At 41.4% G+C, this 18370-nt stretch overlaps 1 protein-coding gene across 1 annotated transcript in view; it reads left to right on the plus strand.

The window, feature by feature from the left end:
- LOC111179808 (uncharacterized) overlaps nucleotides 1-18370 on the plus strand; it is a 186924-nt gene that overhangs the window by 147914 nt on the left and 20640 nt on the right. The gene's annotated exons all lie outside the window — the stretch shown is intronic.

Raw genomic sequence — 18370 nt, forward strand, 5'->3', positions numbered from 1 at the left:
TGAATTGAAAGATAGCACTGAGGAAGCAGAATATGGTACTAACAAGAAGGATATTTTAATAAAACAAAACAAAATTTTTAAAAAGGCAAGAGACATAGAGGATAGATCAAGGACTACAGCATTGAAAACGGAAGAGAAACAGTATCTGACAAGAAATTGAAGAAAGACCTGACTTTTTATTTTTTCACATCTTTATTGGAGTATAAATGCTTTACAGTGTTGTGTCAGTTTCTGCTGTACAACAAAGTTAGTCAGCTATATGTATACATATATCCCAAAGACATGACCTTCTTAAGTTCAAAGTGTGTGCCAAATTCAAAGCAGTAAATATAAAGAAAAAATCATAGCTAGACACATTAAAGTAAAACTGTAATACATAAAGTACAATTTCTTATTAGCAGTAGTTAAGGCCAGCAGACACTGAAATAATATATTCAAAGTGTTGAGGAGCAATAACTGTCAACATAAATTTTTCTACCCCACAAAACTATTATTCTAGAGCAGGGGTCTGCAAACTTTTTCTGAAAGGGCCAGATAGTAAATATTTTAGGCTTTGGGGCCTTAAGGTCATTTTTGCATGCTAGTATCTGTGTCACATTTGGGAGGAAGATAGAAATACTGAGTAATTTGAGACTTTATTGTACAAATATACAGTTAAGTGGGTAGGTTAAAATATTAAAGAATAACCATTAGAAGAATAGAAATACAATCTATAGCTTTTAAACCAACAGAATAAAGAAGAGGGATTATATATATATATATAAAAACTTTGTCAATCTAAAAGAAATCAGAAGAAGCGAGGAAAGAAGCTGAGAAAAATGGATTAGCCAACAGAAACAACTCAGAAATAAAAAGGCAGAAACAATTCAGAAATGTAACTAACCCATTAAATAAGAGACTAACAGATTGTATCAAAATGAAATAAAACACTTCAAAATCCAGCTAGATTCTGGCTCCAAATTTTAAAGAACTATCATAAATTGCATTGGGAGGGAAGGACTTTCAGATTATTCCTCTGCTGTAGCTAATGTCCAGTTCCTACAAAAGATTATATCTTGTGGTTAGACAAATTCATCTATTCCCTGCCCTGAACTGATAGCTCAATAGTGAGAGAATTGGATTAGCAGACACCTAAGCTTTTTTCAACTCCTAAGTTCCAAGATCTAATGCTTCCCCGGATGTGACATCTTTGTGAGCAGAGCTTTGTCAAGCAAACAGTGTATACTACTGTCCACTTCATGGAGCCTGGCCTTGTCACTCGGCCATTTAACATTTCGATTGCAGTCTCAGTTTTCACGTTGTCACTGCCCTATGTTAAGGAGTCTTTTGCAGATGGACACATGCTTGTTATTGCCGTACACTTATAGGCAGCATGGAGATTGACCTGTGAGAAGCAGGAGAGGGCTTTTTACTCCTAATGTGTTATGAAAGTTTGATCAGAGTGGGAATTTTCTGTCATGGGTGATTAGTATCAGTTCAGATTAATATTCACTTTCCCTAATTCAGTATGAAAAGTGCCAAGATAAGAGCACATTGCTAGGAGATGGAGAGAGAATGCAGAATGATGGCACTCACAAGGTCTAGGGTCCCCTTTTCAAAAGATGAGAGGCTTCCCCCCCCACCCCCATTTATTCTTTTCCAGAAAAGCTTAGCCTCCTTTTTTTTTAAAAAAATACATTTATTTATTTATTTATTTTTGGCTGCGTTGGGTCTTTGTTGCTGTGCACGGGCTTTTCTCTAGTTGCTGCGAGCAAGGGCTACTCTTTGTTGAGGTACACTGGCCTCTCATTGCGGTGGCTTCTCTTGTTGTGGAGCACGGGCTCTAGGCATGTGGGCTTCAGTAGTGGTAGCACGGGGGCTTCAGTAGTTGTGGCACACGGGCCTAGTTGCTCCATGGCATGTGGGATCTTCCCGGACCAGGGCTCGAACCTATGTCCCCTGTATTGGCAGGCAGTTTCTCAACCACTGCACCACCAGGGAAGTCCCTAGCCTCCTTTTTTTTACCACTAGATTTTTTTCCCCAGCTTTGTTGAGATATAATTGACATATAACATTGTGTAATTTTAAGGTGTACAACACAATTATTTGATATATGTATATATAGCTAAATGGTTACCACAATGAGGTTAGTTAACACTTCCATCATCTCACATAGTTACAATTATTTTTGTGCTGAGAACTTTTAAGATCTATGCTCTTAGGAACTTTCAAATATATAGTATTGTAAACTATAGTCACCATGCTGTACATTACATCCCAGAACTTATTCATCTTATAACTGGAGCTTTGTACCCTTTGACCACCCTCACCAATTCCTCTTCCTTGCCCTCTCCTGGCAACCATCAGTCTACTCTCAGTTTAGATGAGTTCAATTTTTTCAATTTTTTTAGAGCACAGGCTCTAGGCATGCGGGCTTCAGTAGTTGCGGCACAGGAGCTTCAGTAGTTGTGGCGCACGGGCTTAGTTGCTCCGCGGCATGTGGGATCGTCACAGACAAGGGCTTGAACCCGTGTCCCCTGCATTGGTAGCTGGATTCTTAACCACTGCACCACCAGGGAAGTCCCAACACTTGTTATTTCTTGCCTTTTTGATAATAGCCATTCCACCAAGTATGAGGTGATATCTCATTGTGGTTTTGATTTTCATTTCGCTGATGATTAAGTGATGTTGAGCACCTTTTCATGTTGGTCATCTGTATGTCTTCTCTGGAAAAATGTCTATTCATATTCTCTGCCTATTTTTTAATTGTTTGGTTTTTTTTTTGCTATTGAGTTGTTTAATTTTTGATATTAACTCCTTATTAGATATATGGTTTGCAAATATTTTCTCCCATTCCTTAGGTTGCCTTTTCATTTTGTCAATGGTTTTCTTTGCTGTTGCAGAAGCTTTTTAGTTTGATGTAGTCCCATGTGTTTATTTTGATTTTGTTGCTTTTTGATGTCATATCCACGAAATCATTGCCAAAATCAATGTCAAGGAGTTTTTTCCTATGTTTTCTTCTGAGTTTTATTGTTTCAGATCTTACATGTAAGTATTTAATCCATTTTGTATTAATTTTTGTGAGTAGTGTAAGAGAAGAGTCCAGTTTCATTCTCTTGCATGTGAACATCCAGTTTTCCCAGCACTGTTTATTGAAGAGAATGTCTTTTCTCCATTGAGTATTCTTGGCTGCCTTGTCAAATATTAGTTGATTGTATATGCATGGGTTTATTTTTGTCCTCTCAGTTCTGTTCCATTGGTCTATATGTCTGTGTTTGTGCCAGTATTTTACTGTTTTGATTACTATAACTTTGTAATATAGTTTGAAATTAAGAAGCAAGATGCCTCCAGATCTGTTCTTTCTCCAGATTGCTTTGGCTGTTCGGGGTCTTTTGTGGTTCCATGAACATTTTAGGATTGTTTGCATTATTACTGTGAAAATGCCATTAGAATTTTGATAAGGATTGCATTGAATCTATATATGGCTTTGGGTAGTATGGACGTTGTAACAATATTAACTCTTTCAGTCCATGAACATAGGATATTTTTGCATTTATTTGTGTCTTCTTCAATTTCTTTCATCAGTGTTTTATAGTTTTCAGTGTATAGATCTTTAACCTCCTTGGTTAAATTTATCCATAAGTATTTTACTGTTGTTGATTCTATAGTAAATAAGCTCACTTTCCTTATTTCTTTTTCTTGTAGTTCACTGTTAGTACATAGAAACACAACTGATTTTTGTATCTTGCAACTTTACTGGATTCCTTTATTAGTTCTAATTTATGTTGTTAATCTTTCCTTTTTTCCCCTCTTTTGTATTTTATTTATTTCTGCTCTCATCATTATTATTTCCTTCCTTCTGCTAACATTGGGCTTAGTTTGTTCTTGGTCTTCTAGTTCCTGGAGATGTAAAGTTAGGTTGTTTATTTGAGATCGCTCTTTTTATTCAAACTTTCCTCTTAGAACTGCTTTTGCTGTATCCCATAAGTTTTGATATATTGTGTTTGTATTTCATTGGTCTTAAGATATTTAAAATTTTGATTTCTTTTTTGATCCATTGGTTGTTTGGGAGTATGTTTTTAATTTCCATGTATTTGTGAATTTTCTTGCTTTCTTCCTGTTACTGATTTCTAGTTTCATACCATTGTGGTCAGAAAAGATACTCAATATAGCTTCTTTCTTCTTGAATTTGTTGAGACTTGTTTTGTGGCCTATCAAATTACCTAGCCTAGAAAACGTTCATTTATGCTTGAAGAAAAAGGTGTATTCTGCTGCTTTTGGATGGAATGTTCTTTATATGTTTGTTAGGTCCATTTGGTCTATAGTATTGTTCAAATATAAATTGTTTGTATGGAATAGCTACCCTGCTTTCTTCAGGTTACCATTTCCTTGAAATATCTTTTTCCATCCATTCACTCTCAGTCCATCTGTGTGCTTAAATCTAAAGTGAGTCTTTTGTAGGAAGCATGTCATTGGATCTTTTTTTTAAAGCTCATTCAGCCATTCTGTATCTTTTGATTACATAATTTAATACATTTACCTTCAAAGTAATTATTGATAGGCACAAATGTACTGTTGCCATTTTGTTCATTGTTTTCTGACTGTTTTGTAGATCACTTGTTCCTTGCTTTCTCTCTTGCTGTCTTCCTTTGTGATCTGAGGACTTTTTGTGTGTGTGGTGGTATGCTTTAACCCTTTTATCATAATCTTTTGTGTATCTACTAAAGGTTTTTCCGTTGCGGTCACCATGAGGCTTACGTAAATTATCTTATATTTATAATATCCTATTTTAAGCTGATAACTTTGATAGCCTACAGAAACTTTATACTTTTACGTCTGCCTCCATATTTTAGGTTACTGGTGTTACATTTACATCTTTTTTATGTGTGAATCCAATAACAAATTATTGTAGTTATGGTTGTTGTTTAATATGGTTTTAAAAATATGTTTGTTTTTAAACTTTTAAACAGTAGTTGTAAGTGAATTACACACCACCATTACAATATTAGAGAATTTGACTTTGACTATATATTTACTGTTACCAATGAGTTTTACACATTCATACATATTATGATGTTAATTAGCATCCTTTTATTTCAGCTTGAAGAATGTCTTTTAGCATTTCTTATAAGGCTGGTCTAGTGGTGATGAAATCCCTCAGCTTTTATTCATCTGGGAAAGTCTTTATCTCTCCTTCATTTCTTAAGGATATCTTAGCCAGGTATAGTACTCTTGGTTGACAGTATTCTTTTTTTAGTATTTTGAATATGTCATACCTTTTTCTCCTGGCCTGCACAGTTTCTGTTGAGAAATCTGTTGATAGTATTATTGGGGCACGTTGTGGTGGGACTCCCTTATATGTGACTAATTGCTTTTTATTTGCTGTTTTCAAAATTCTCTCTCTCTTTGACTTTTGACAATTTAATTATAATGTGTCTCAGTGTAACCCTTTTTGAGTTCAACTATTTGGTGTGCTTTAGGCCTCATGAATCTGGGTGTCCCTTTATCTCGCCAAGTTTAGGAATTTTTTAGCCATTATTGCTTTAAATAGACCTGTCTCTTTTTCTCTTTCTCTTCTTCTGGGATTCCCATATTGTTTCTCTTGATGATTGTCCCCTAAGTCCCATAGGTTTTCTTCATTCTTTATCATTCTTTTCTTCTTTTTGCTCCTCTGACTGGATAATTTCAAATGACCTATCTTCTAGTTTACTTATTCTTTCTTCTGCTTGGTCAAGTTTGATGCTTAAGCTCTCTATCAAATTGTTCAGTTTAGTTCCTGTTTTCTTCAGCTCTAGATTTTTTGTTTGTTTGGGGTTTTTTTCTTTCTTTATGATGTCTATTTCTTTGCTGAACTTCTCACTTTGTTCATGAATTGCTTTCCTAATTTTGTTTATTTGTCTGTATGTTCTTGTAGTTCACTGAACTTCTTCAAGAGATTGTTCTGAATTCTTTGTCAGCCTGTTCATAGATCTCAGTTTTTTTAGAGTCAGTTATTGGAGCTTTGTCAGTTTCCTTTAGTGGTGTTATATTTACCTGATTCTTTGTGATCTTTGATTTTTTGTGTTGGTATCTGCACATTTAGTAAGAGATCTCCTCTTCCAGTCTTTAAAAGTTCTCTTTGTCAGGGAAAGACCTTTACCAGTCAGCTCAGCTTGGTGTACTAGACAGGTCAGCTGGTAGCATATATGAGCAAGCAGGATTTGCTACCTGGGTCTCTACTTGGGTGAGGCCACTGCCTGTGCTCTGAAGTCAGGGAGGTGTCACTGGCTGGGCTCCACAGTTAGGTGATCCTGCTGGCTGGGCTGCACATTCATGTCCACATTAGGTGGACTCCCTGATTGGGTGAGGCTGTTAGCTGTGCTCCACAGTCAGGTAGGACCACTAGTTAGGCTCTGTAATCACCTCTGGTTGGTCAAGCTTGCAGGCTGTGTTCCCTGCCAGGGTGGTACCACTGGTTGGACTCTGAGATTTGACAGGGTTATGGGCTGAGCTCTGAAATCTCTCCTGCTCAGATGGGGTCTCAGGATGTACTCCCTAACTGGATGGTGCTGCTGGCTGGATTTTGTGTTCAGGTGGGACCACAGGCAGGGCTTCGTGATTGAATGCCTCCTCAGGCTATGTTCTGTGATCCAGTGAGGCTGCAGGCTGTGCCCCAAAGTTGGATGGAGCTGCAGGCTGGACTTCACAATCAGCTAGGCCACTGGCTGTGTTGCACTGTTGGGCAAGGTTGCTGACCATGTTCTCTAGTCAGGTGGAGTCACCAGCTGTATCCTGTGGTTCGGTGGGGCAAGAAACTGCTCTTCAGTTGGGTGGGGGTCACTGGCAGGGCTTCCTGCTTGAATGAGGCTGCAGTCTATGTTCAGCAATTGGGCAAGACTGTAGGCAAGGCTCTGCTGTGGACCAGGGCTGTAGGCTGGGCTCCAAGGCTGTCCAGGGTCACGGCTTAGGCCCCCTGGTTATGCAGGGCTGAGGCTATACTTAACATTTGGGCAGGGCTGCTGGCTTGATTCTCTGCCAAGTGGGGTTGTAGGATTGCTCTGTAGCTGCCCAGATTCTCTGGCCAGGCTTCCTGACTGAGCAGGACTGGAGGCTATACTCAGCAGTTTGGGCAGGCTAAGAATTGCTTCCCTGCTGGGAAGGGCTATAGAATGGACTCCACAGTCAGTATGACTGGTTGGCAGGGGTCCCAAATCAGGCAGAACTGCTAACTGAGCTCCCTAGCCAGATTCGGCCACTGGTTTGGCTCGGCAGATGGGCAGAGCCACTGTCTGGAATCTCTGCTCAGGCACCACTGCAAGCTGGAAAGCCGTCTGCCGAGACCTGAGCACTGGTTGTTGTAGGCTCCACCCTCCTTCTCCATCTCTATCCCCATTGGTCAAGCCCTGCAGACTCCCCCAGTGACCCCTGTGAGGTGAGACCTGTATGGGCTTCTTGGGAAGCATATCGCAATGCTGGGGGGAGCTGGATGTTTACCTTGGGTTCTCATTTTCCTACTGCAGAAAATGTAGGCTCACAGAAGCCCTCTCACTGTGGTGCTACACCTTTTAATGAGACCTCTGTGGTCTGGGGGTGCGGGGTGCTTCAGCCTCATGTCCAGGTTCTGGGATTTTCACGATGATGTCTTGTCAATGGTTAGTTGCTAGTTGGTCTTCTTGTGAGGAGGACTGAAGCTGGAAATGACCTGTGTCACCATCTTGCTGACATCACTACCTTCTAGATTTTTTTCTACCACTGTAAAATTTCCTGAATTAGTTGAGCTATCTATCCCAAATCACAGAGGCATAGAGTAATTCCTCCACATTTTCATTCAAAATAAATAATAATAATATTGGTGCATAATGACCCTATGTTGAGTACTCACTATGTGCCAGACACTGGGCCAAGTTATTAACAGCTATTAATTCATTGAATTCCTTCCATCATCCCTATTATCCCATCACAGGTATGAGGACACAGAGGCTTAGAGGTGTTGTGGCTTACCCGAGCTCACTCAGCCAGCAAGCAGCAGTGTAGGACCCCAGCTCAGCAGGTGGGACTGAGATTCAACTATGTAGAGCACTGTTGCCCCTGTTGTGGATGAGAAGACTAAAATTTTTTTAGGATCTTGTAGGCTCTAGACCAGGATTTCTCAACCTCAGCACATTGACATTTCAGACCAGATAATTCTTTGTTGTGAGGGCTGTCCTGTGCCTTGTAGGATGTTTAGCAGCATCTCTGGCCTCTACCCATTAGCTGCTGGAAGCATCTCATTGCCCCCATCCAAGTTGTGAAAACCAAAACTGTCTCCAGAAATTGCCAAGAGTCCCTGGGTGGAAAAGTGTTCCCCAGTGGAGAACCACTGCTCTAGACCCTCTCCCACCCTCTGCTGGAGTGTCTCACACAGCCTGATGGAAGTCCAATTCCTCCTTGCCCCTATACATTTGATAGAGGCTGTTGTTTGCAGAGATGGAAATAACTAAATTGTGTTCCATATGAGGGTGGGTTTCCTGAATCCTGAACTTTTGCTGTGATGGAGGCTTCAACTAGTCCAGTAAAAATGAAAGACTTCCTCATGCCTCATAGCAGCCACACTGGGTTTTCTGCCAGCTCCCCTTCCCTGGGAACCGTGATATGCCCATAGTCAGCCATGTGTCTGGCCGTAGCTGATGGCTCAGGGTAGATACAGTTCTCCAACTGGGCTAGGCAGTCCTGTCTCCCAGGAAGTGGGCAGTAGGACTAAGGGTGAGTCTCTCCTGGTGGCTAGAGCTGTGACCGGCAAATGTGTCAGCTTTGGTGGCCATCTTCCTGCTCTGTGCACTAACTGATGTAGAGCAATATTTCTCAAAGTTGGTGCCCAGACCAGCAGTAGCAGCATCACTTGGGAACTGATGAAAAATGCAAATTCTCAGGCCCCTCTTCAGACCGACTGATGTGACATCTCTGGAGAGGAGCCCAGCAATGTGCATTTTAACAGGTCCTCCCGGTGATTGTGACACACATTAAGTTGGTGTAGAGGGTGAGAGAGACCCAGGGAATATGATTGATGGGAGAGACAGTTGGAACCCCTATGGATGAGGTAACTTCCCAGCTCCCAGTTCCATTCTTCCCGATGCCCAGCCACATTCCTGCCCTTGGCTTTGGTGAAATACTTCTAGGTCCTAATAACAAAATACACCCCGACATACTGTTTTTTCCCTTAAACTGATTGAAGTTGTTTTCTTTTGCTTGCAACTAAAAAAAAATCCTTACTCATTCACTTCACAATATGACTATCTACAGTTCATTCAGAGAGGAAATTATGTGGAGCGATAGCACCCCAGCTGCTCAGGAAAAGACTGTAATTTTATCAAGGGCTCTTGGAACGATTTAGAAACTCCAGAGAAAATACCTCATGGTTTTTTCTTATTATCAAGAGCAAGAATGTGTGTATTTAATGAAACTTATCTATTAAAAAACAAACACCTTCCCCCCCCTTATCTCTCTTTGTATTTTTTATTCTTCATTGCAAAAGATTTGGTGCTTTCTTGACTTTTCTCTCATTTTTATCCTAAGTTAGCCTAGAGATAAGGTAAAACTCAGTCAGCTGACAAATATTTATCGATGCCTAAAAAGTGCCAGGTGTTTGGAGGGTCAATCAGTCATGGTTCCCAAATGGTCTCCCATCTAAGAGCTTACAGTTTTGGAGGAGAGAATGCAATGATCCTACTGTTGTACATTACAATACAGTGTGATAAGTCCTGGATGAAGTTCCACCTGAATTAGACTTGGAAATATGATTAGGTACCCACTGGGTAGAAAAGGCAAGCAAAGGAGAGTGTTTGGTTTGTAGTTTGAAAACATCCCAAGGGAGGAATTTGATGTTTTATTGCTCACCCCATTTTAGATTCTGACTGACTTGGAGGGCTACAGTATTGTATAAACACTGAAAATAAGGTAAAGACTTTTCTAACTTCCTAAAGCCTCTAGAAACCGTCTCTGTTATAGCACTGGTGATTCCTCATCCTGGACATAATTTATAAACTGGACTTTCAACATGATGTGGCCTTTTACAGCCATCCTTGTGAGGAGAACAGGCTGTATGTTGGTTTATCTTGACTAGGAGAAAACTTAAAAGTATGAAGGGGAAAAAATTCCCTATTAAATTTTATAATTATAATATGAAAATTCAGTTAATTTCTTTTATCATGGTGAGTCATTAAAGACTGAAGTAGGTTCTCAGCCTTTTGTTTCCAGAACAATCCCCTAGAGGCTTAGCGCTCTGTCATCCGAATGGGTCTGATTAAAGCAGGGAACCTCTATCTTCAGATTACTGCCCTCTGTCATTAGCATTACGTTATCTTGCTCTTCAGACTGATTTTTAATTTTTATGCTTGCAATTATAAATGATTTACAGGGACATTCATCGCCCGACCTGTCCTGAGTCATTAAATTCACCTGGGTTGAATGGCCTGATGTGCACCTGAAATTAACCGAATCAGTGACATTATCTTGCTGGATATTCCAGAGGCTTTCAAAATAGAGAGGAGACCCTCTCTCCCTCTCAACTTCTTGGCTTAATGGGAAAATATTTTTAATTGATAAAAGAGGTAATTAGCCAAGGCTAAGAGGTGCACACTAATTGTGCAGTATATCTTGCAGAGTTGGTTTGGCCATGGTTTCTGGAATATAGGAGGGAAGATGATCCAAATATAGATCTGGCTATAGGAACATGGAGCTAATTTGAAAGAGTTTAATCTCCCTCAATCAAGTCCAGGAAAAGAACTCTTCTAACGCTTATTGGGTGTCAGAAATGGAATGCTCACAGTGGTCCTTTTTCTCCTCTCAATGTTCTGTTTTTTTTTGTGTGTGTGTGTTTTTTTGTTTGTTTTTTTGCGGTACGTGGGCCTCTCACTGTTGTGGCCTCTCCCGTTGCGGAGCACAGGCTCCGGACGCGCAGGCCCAGCGGCCATGGCTCACGGGCCCAGCCGCTCCGCGGCATGTGGGATCTTCCCGGACCGGGGCACGAACCCGTGTCCCCTGCATCGGCAGGCGGACTCTCAACCACTGCACCACCAGGGAAGCCCCCAATGTTCTGTTTGGATTGTTTTGATATAAGGCGTAGACACTTCCTCAGGCTGGCCCAGATGAAATAGAGACTGGGATCACTGAATCTGAGGAAGAAAGAAACAGAGGTAGGCTCTTCTCTTTTCTGTCATTCAGGGGCCGTGTTACTGTTCTCATGCTGCTTCTTTCTTTCTTATAACATCTGTTTACCTCAAAGCTCTCTCTTTTCTTGAATAGCATCCTCTGCTCATCTGTTTTGTGCTTGGGCCCAAATAGCTGTTCCAACTCCACTCACCAGGGCCTTTTACCTCAAGCACCCACTGACTTGGCAACAGTCTCTACCCTTCTTAGTTGAAATTCTCTGTAGCATATCAGTGGTTTCTTATCAGCTAATGAGCGTTCTGCCCTTGTGTGAAGAATATGTCCCTTTTCCACTGTGGTGAAAAGAAGAATAAGAAGAATGGGGATAATAATATCTTTTTGGTGCATCTTTAAAACAGGTGTGATCCTTCACATTTTCCAGATGAGAAACAAAGGCTGATGGATGTTGTTATTTGTGAGAGTTCATATAGCCCACAAGTGTCAGAAGCAGGAATTAGGGACAAGTTGGGACTGACTCCATCCCCCTGCTGACTCTGCAACACCCATGCTATTTGTTCCACAAGGTATAAGAACAGGGAAGCTCCACAGCCAGGCTGAGTGCTGGTTAATTTGGTTGGGGATCCAGTGACCACCTGTGCAGTGAAAACAACACCGTCTTGCCCCATTTTTTTTTTTTATTTTTTTACTTCTTTCTATGTCTGTTCAGGGACATTGATATAGCACATCCCACCCTCCCAAGATCTTGCTACATCTTGAGCTTTGGAAATAGCCCAAAGAAAATCTGGCTGAAGGGACATAAAATATATTTGTAGGGCTTTGACACTGAGACCTGGTAAGAGAGGGGGTCAGAAATCAGCACTTTCCTCACTCAGAGGATGAAGACCCGTGCCTCCGTTTACCAGCTCTGATGCTTATTAGTTGTATTACTTTGGACAATTACTTAACCTTCTGATCCTGTTTCTTCATCTGTAAAATGAGGATGACGTAATAACAAAAATTAGATGAGGCAGCGAGTGTACCAGCAAGTACAGTCCCTCACACAGTAGCCATCCAGTGATTGTTATCTATCCCTCCCCTCCCTGCCTTGTCAAGACACTGAGTCCCTTGCATCTTAATAATTGCAGCCTTGATATTAGCAGTTGCTCTGGGTCTGAGAATCCCCTGTAGAGTTCTGCAAATCAAGGGACTTCAGCTTCTATTTGTCCAGAATCCCTTCCCTCCTTTAAGTGACAGCATCCCTTTACTTGGTGGGCAATGCCCCTTTCTTCCGTGTGGTTCTGGTGAGGCCACCAATTCAGCATCACACCAGGCCTGTGAAGACATAATACTCCTTTGCCTGGCCTCACTGATGGACCAGAGATGGGCACACGGCCGAAGGTAGACCAATGAGATGTTGGCAGGCTGGAGCTCTCTTCCTTTTGGGTGAGTGTTAAGCTGGGATGATGTAGCCTTGAGTTGTCTCAGTCATGCCTTCTACCTGCTGCAGGAGGAAGTGTCTACAGGAGCAAAGAGAAGCAGAGTCAGAGAGGAAGCATGACAGAACTAATTTCTGAGACTGTTGCTCCAGTCCTTAGTGTCCTGAGGCCACTCTTAAACCTCCCAGTTACACGAGCCAATACATTCTCCTTTTCTGTTTAAGCATTTGAGCGGACTTTTTATCACTTGTTGCTGGAAGAAACTTGAGGAAAACAGGGACTCAGTGTCCCCTAGTCAGGTGCTTGGGTGCAGCATGGTTAAAGTCCCAGTGATGACCTCTCCCAGCCAGAGCCATTCGGCCATGGGAGGTGCTGCCCCAAAAGATGCTGTCATGGTGCTGTTCTGTTTTCTCTTGCTCATGCTCTGTCAGAAAGTAGGCAGAACTCTGAGGCCCACTTTCACTCTCTTACTTCCTTACTTCCCAAGCCACTGCATCAGCACAAGTGCGGTGCACCTTACGGCCCACGTGCTGCGCTACTCCCAGCCATGGCCCAGCACCGCCCGTTAATCTCTGACTGTATACCACTTAGAAAGCATGCTCCATATCCTATCACAAAACGATTTAATGGGATTATAGATGCTTGCACTCACAATTTCTTCATCAGTACGAACCACCATTGATGAGAGGAAATGTGCTTACTGTTGCAGCCCTGACATAGGAAGTCATTCATCCCCATCTCTGTGTCCAAATGTTTGCTGTCTGCCACGTTTAAAATCTGCACCTATGCCTGTGGCCCCATCATAGCCACCCCTTCCTTTTCCATAAGCCTGCCTGGCCTTCACCTGGGTATTGACTCATGTGGAATTTCTCCACGCCTCCACTAGGCCATTTCCAAACGGAGCTCACTTACAACTTCCATGTTCTTCTGAACCAGATACATGGTGTCTAATGAGGCAGTCTCCAGGGATAGGCCGTGGAGTCAAATACACTTATGTCTGGATTTCAGTGCTGTCAGTCACTAGTGATGTGACTCTGGTCAAACCTGAGTTTTCTCATCTATAAAATGGAGATGTGCTAGGGTTCCCAGGCAGGCCTGAGAGGAGGTTCATATATAGTTGGTTTGTGATATTTGGCAACAGCTCCCTCCTCCTGGATCTATTTACATCTACTGTTTTGCATCAGGACTGGATGCCTTTTGAGTCATGTGCTGGTAAATGTTTTTAACAACCACCATATATGTACATACGTAAGTTCATTATACGTTTTACTGATAAAAAAGATTCTTGGCACACAAGTACAAATTGTAGTAAAATATACAATCCTCTTTATTATAAATTCCATAGAGCCAGTTGGTTCTCACAGAATGCTTGCATTGATCTTTGACTAGATTCTTCTATTCTTAGCTAACCTTTAGTTGCCTTGACAAGTATAGTTCTGACATGAATGTTGGTTGATATTTTTGTTCATGTTAACGAGTAAGTTTATAGGAACACTGCCGTGCACCTTCAGTTAGGTATTGTCCATGGCTACTTCCATGATGCAAGAGTGGAGCTGAGTGGTTGTAACAGGGACCGAGAGGCCCACAAAGCCTAAAAGATCTCCCGCCCAGCCCTTCACAGAAAATGTTTGCTGACCTACCTTCCCTGTCTTGATAATCAATAAAACGATAAATTAATGAATAAATCAAAACAATAAATTTGTAGTGTTTGCTGATTTCTGTGGTGTAAATACTCCCACCATGGCCAATAAGTTCAAGTACTAACTTAACTTTACTGAAGACAGAGCTGGGAAGAGATGTGCAGCATCCCATTATATAGCATCCTCGCTATACAGAGACCGTAGATGTAAATAACCTCAAGGACATACATAATAGCGAAATGTAGCGAGGATGCTTAAACTCAAATTAAGCATGTTGAGTTTTGAATATTTATTACTTTGTTTTAGTAGCAAAGGAAGAGAGCAGGCCCCTTGAAAGAGAATTCTCCCTGAGGAGCAAGTGTCAGACGCAGTCCCAGAGCCTGAGAAGCAAAGGAGAGAAGTGGGAGGGGTCTTCAGGCAGCTGTTCCTTTAATCCACTCCAGTCCAATGCAGCTACTCTGGCAAAAGATGCATTTCCAGCCTGCACCAACCTCAACCTGGGAGAAAGCCCCCAGGAGGAGAGTTTCAGTGGGATGCCCCTGGCACATTTGGAAACAGTGAGCGCTGAGCACATATGGGCAGGGCAATGAGGGCGTTTGCCACAGTCCCTTAAATGCAGGTTTTGTCCTCTGCTGCCTTCTCTTCTTATACTCAGTGGTCTCCACGTGCAATCTCATATCTTTCATGACTTTAGCACCCAGCGTTATACCAGTAAATCCCAAATTTCTATCCCCAACTACATACACCCTCGTTCTTCGGCTCCAGAACTCTATCTCCCATTGTCTACTGAGCTTCTCCACCTGGGTGTTCCACAGGCATCTTGAAGGAAACACTTCTGAAGCTAAACTCATCACCTTATTCTTCTCGGCCCACCCCAAACCAGACATTCCTTTTATAGTCTCATTCATGGTGGATGACATCACCATATTTTCATTCTCCCAAGCTAGAAATTTCAAAGTCACCTTTTTGCAATAGCCCTATTAGTCCTCCTGCAGTCAAATTCTGCTCCAACCCATCCTATGTTTAGCTGCCAGAACTGTTTTCATACAATCTGTTCACATCAGATTCCTCTAAAAATTGTCTGTTATTTGTTGTGAAAGACACATCTTGAGGTATCTGTCTTGTGCCTATTGATCCTTGTAATTTACCCCTATACTCACAGAAATGGGCCTGTAGCAGCCATATTATCCCTAAGACTATTTCCATTCCCATCGAAACAGTTAATTAGACAAATTGCATTAGTCAGATGCTCCCAGGGATTTTGAATTGGAGCTAAAAGTTCTTGAATAAGGAAGGTGTAACTTGAGCTGAGGGTGGCAATATTTCTCTTGCCATACTGATTGAAAAGACAGAAAACTGCTCTGCAGAGAAGGAAGGAAGAAGTTGTGATGGACATGTTTTGACTACCCAGTATCTGCTTGGGAAATCACCTTTCTTTCATTCTCAGTCCATGTGGCTCAAGAGGCACTGGCTTTTGCCAGAGGACTCTGCTTCCCAGGCTACAGTGATTGATTCAAGTTTGGACACATGACCCAGGCTTGGCCAATCATAGTACTCTACTCCCTGGCTATAGTGATTGGTTCAAGGTTGGACACATGACCCAAGCTTGGCCAGTCAGAATACTCTACTCCCTGGCTACAGTGATTAGTTCAGGAATGGTTCTATGACACAACACCAGGCCAATCAGTCATCCCCTGAAGTTCAGCTGGAACTGTCAGGCAAGAGGCTCTCTTTTGACTGTGGTCCTTAGCTCTATAGATAATTTAAGATAAGAGTGACCATCTTTACCTCCACTAAACTTTCTTGAAAATGAAGACGACACAGAAGAAAGTGGAGCAAAATAGAGAATGCCAGAATTTCGATGATGTCCCTTGATACATGAATCTAGCAGTTCCTGAAGTTGTATTTACTCCTAGGTTTCCCACTTTCTAAAAAATTGTTAACATATACATAACAGGGACTTCCCTGGTGGCGCAGTGGTTAAGAATCCACCTGCCAATGCAGGAGACACGGGTTTGATCCCTGGTCCGGGAAGACCCCACATGCCGCGGAGAAACTAAGCTCGTGCGCCACAACTACTGAGCCTGCGTGCCACAACTTCTGAAGCCCACGTGCCTAGAGCCCGTGCTCCGCAACAAGAGAAGCCACTGCAATGAGAAGCCCATGCACTGCAACGAAGAGTAGCCCATGCTCGCCGCAACTAGAGAAAGCCTGCACACAGCAACAAAGACCCAATGCAGCCATAAATAAATAAATTTATTTAAAAAATACATATACATAACATAAAATTTACCATTTAAACCACTTTTAAGTATACAGTCCTGTGGCGTTGTGTATTTACATTGTTGTGCAGCCATCACCACCATACATCTCCAGAACTTTTTATCTTCCTAAACTGAAGCTATTAAGCAATAACTCCCCATTTTTCTTTCCCCCAGACCCTGGAAACCACCATTCTACTTTCTGTCTCTATAAATTTGACAATTCTATATACCTCATGTAAATGGAATCATACAATATTTTTCATTTGTGAGTAGCTTATTTGACATAGCAAAATGTCTTCAAACCAGTAAGAGCTAGTTCTTTGAATAAACAAAATTAATAAACCTTTAGCTAGACTTACCATTAAAAAAAGAGGACTCAAATAAAATCATAAATGAAAGAGGAGCTATTACAACTGATACCACAGAAGTACAAAGGACTACTATGTAGGAGACGACAACGAACAGTTATACATCAACAAATTAGAAAACCTAGAAGAAATGGATAAATTTCGAGAAACATACAACCTACCAAGACTGAATCATGAAGAAATAGAAATAGAAAAGCAATCTACAGATTCAATGCAATCCCTATCAAAATTCCAATGGCATTTTTCACCAAAATATTACAAACAATACTAACGTTTGTATGGAACCACAGAAGACTCCGAATAGCCAAAGCAGTCTTGAGAAAGAAGAACAATGCTAGAGGCATCATGCTTTTTTATTTCAAACCCTATTATAAAGCTATAGTAATCAAAACGGTATGATTCTGGCATAAACACAGACACATAGATCAATGGAACAGAACAGAGCCCAGAAATAAGCCCATGCATATATGGTCAATTAGCTTATGACAGAGGAGCCAAGAATATACAATGGGGAAAGGACAGTCTCTTCAATAAATGATGTAAGGAAAGTTGGACAGCCACATTTGAAAGGATGAAGCTGGACAACTATCTTACACCAAACAAAAAAATCAACTCAAAATAAAGACTTGAATATAAGACCTGAAACCATAAAACTCCTAAAAGAAAACATAAGTGATGGGACTTCCCTGGTGGCACAGTGGTTAAGAATCTGCCTGCCAATGCGGGGGACACGGGTTCGAGCCCTGGTCGGGGAAGATCCCACATGCCGCGGAGCAACTAAGCCTGTGTGCCACAACTACTGAGCCTGCACTCTAGAGCCCACATGCCACAACTACAGAAGCTTGTGCACCTAGAGCCCATGCTCCCCAACAAGAGAAGCCACCACAATGAGATGCCCGTGCACCGCAACGAAGAGTAGCCCCCACTCACCACAACTAGAGAAAGCCCTTGTGCAGCAACAAAGACCCAACACAGCTAAAAATTTAAAAATAAAAAAGCATAAGTGGTAAGCTCCTTGACATAGGTCTTTGTGCTGATTTTTTTAAAACCTGCCATCAAAAGTAAAAGCAACAAAAGCAAAAATAAACAAGTGGGACTACATCCAAGTGAAAAGCTTCTGCACAACAAAGGAAACCATGAACAAAATAAAAAATCAACCTACTGAATGGGAGAAAGTATTTGCAAATCATATATCTGATAAGGGGTTAATATCCAAGATATATAAAGAACTCATACAACTCAATAGAAAAAAAACAAACCACAAACAATCTGATTATAAAATGGACAGAAGATCTCAATAGACATTTTTCCAAAGAAGATATACAGATGGCCAACAGGTACATGAAAAGGTGTTCAACATTATTATCAGGGAAATGCAAATCAAAACCACAATGAGGTATCACCTCATGCCTTTTAGAACAGCCATTATGAAAAAGATAAGAAATAACAAGTGTTGGTGAGGATATGGAGAAAAGGGAACCCTTGTGCATTGTTGGTGAGAAGGTAAATTGGTGCAGCCACTGTGGAAAACAGTGTGGAGGTTCCTCAAAAAATTAAAAATAGAACTACCACATGACCCA

This window comes from Delphinapterus leucas, chromosome 7 (genome assembly GCF_059928025.1).
Source record: "Delphinapterus leucas isolate spDelLeu-1000000601 "Yukka" chromosome 7, BTC_Dleu_Yukka2, whole genome shotgun sequence".
Lineage (NCBI taxonomy): Eukaryota > Metazoa > Chordata > Mammalia > Artiodactyla > Monodontidae > Delphinapterus > Delphinapterus leucas.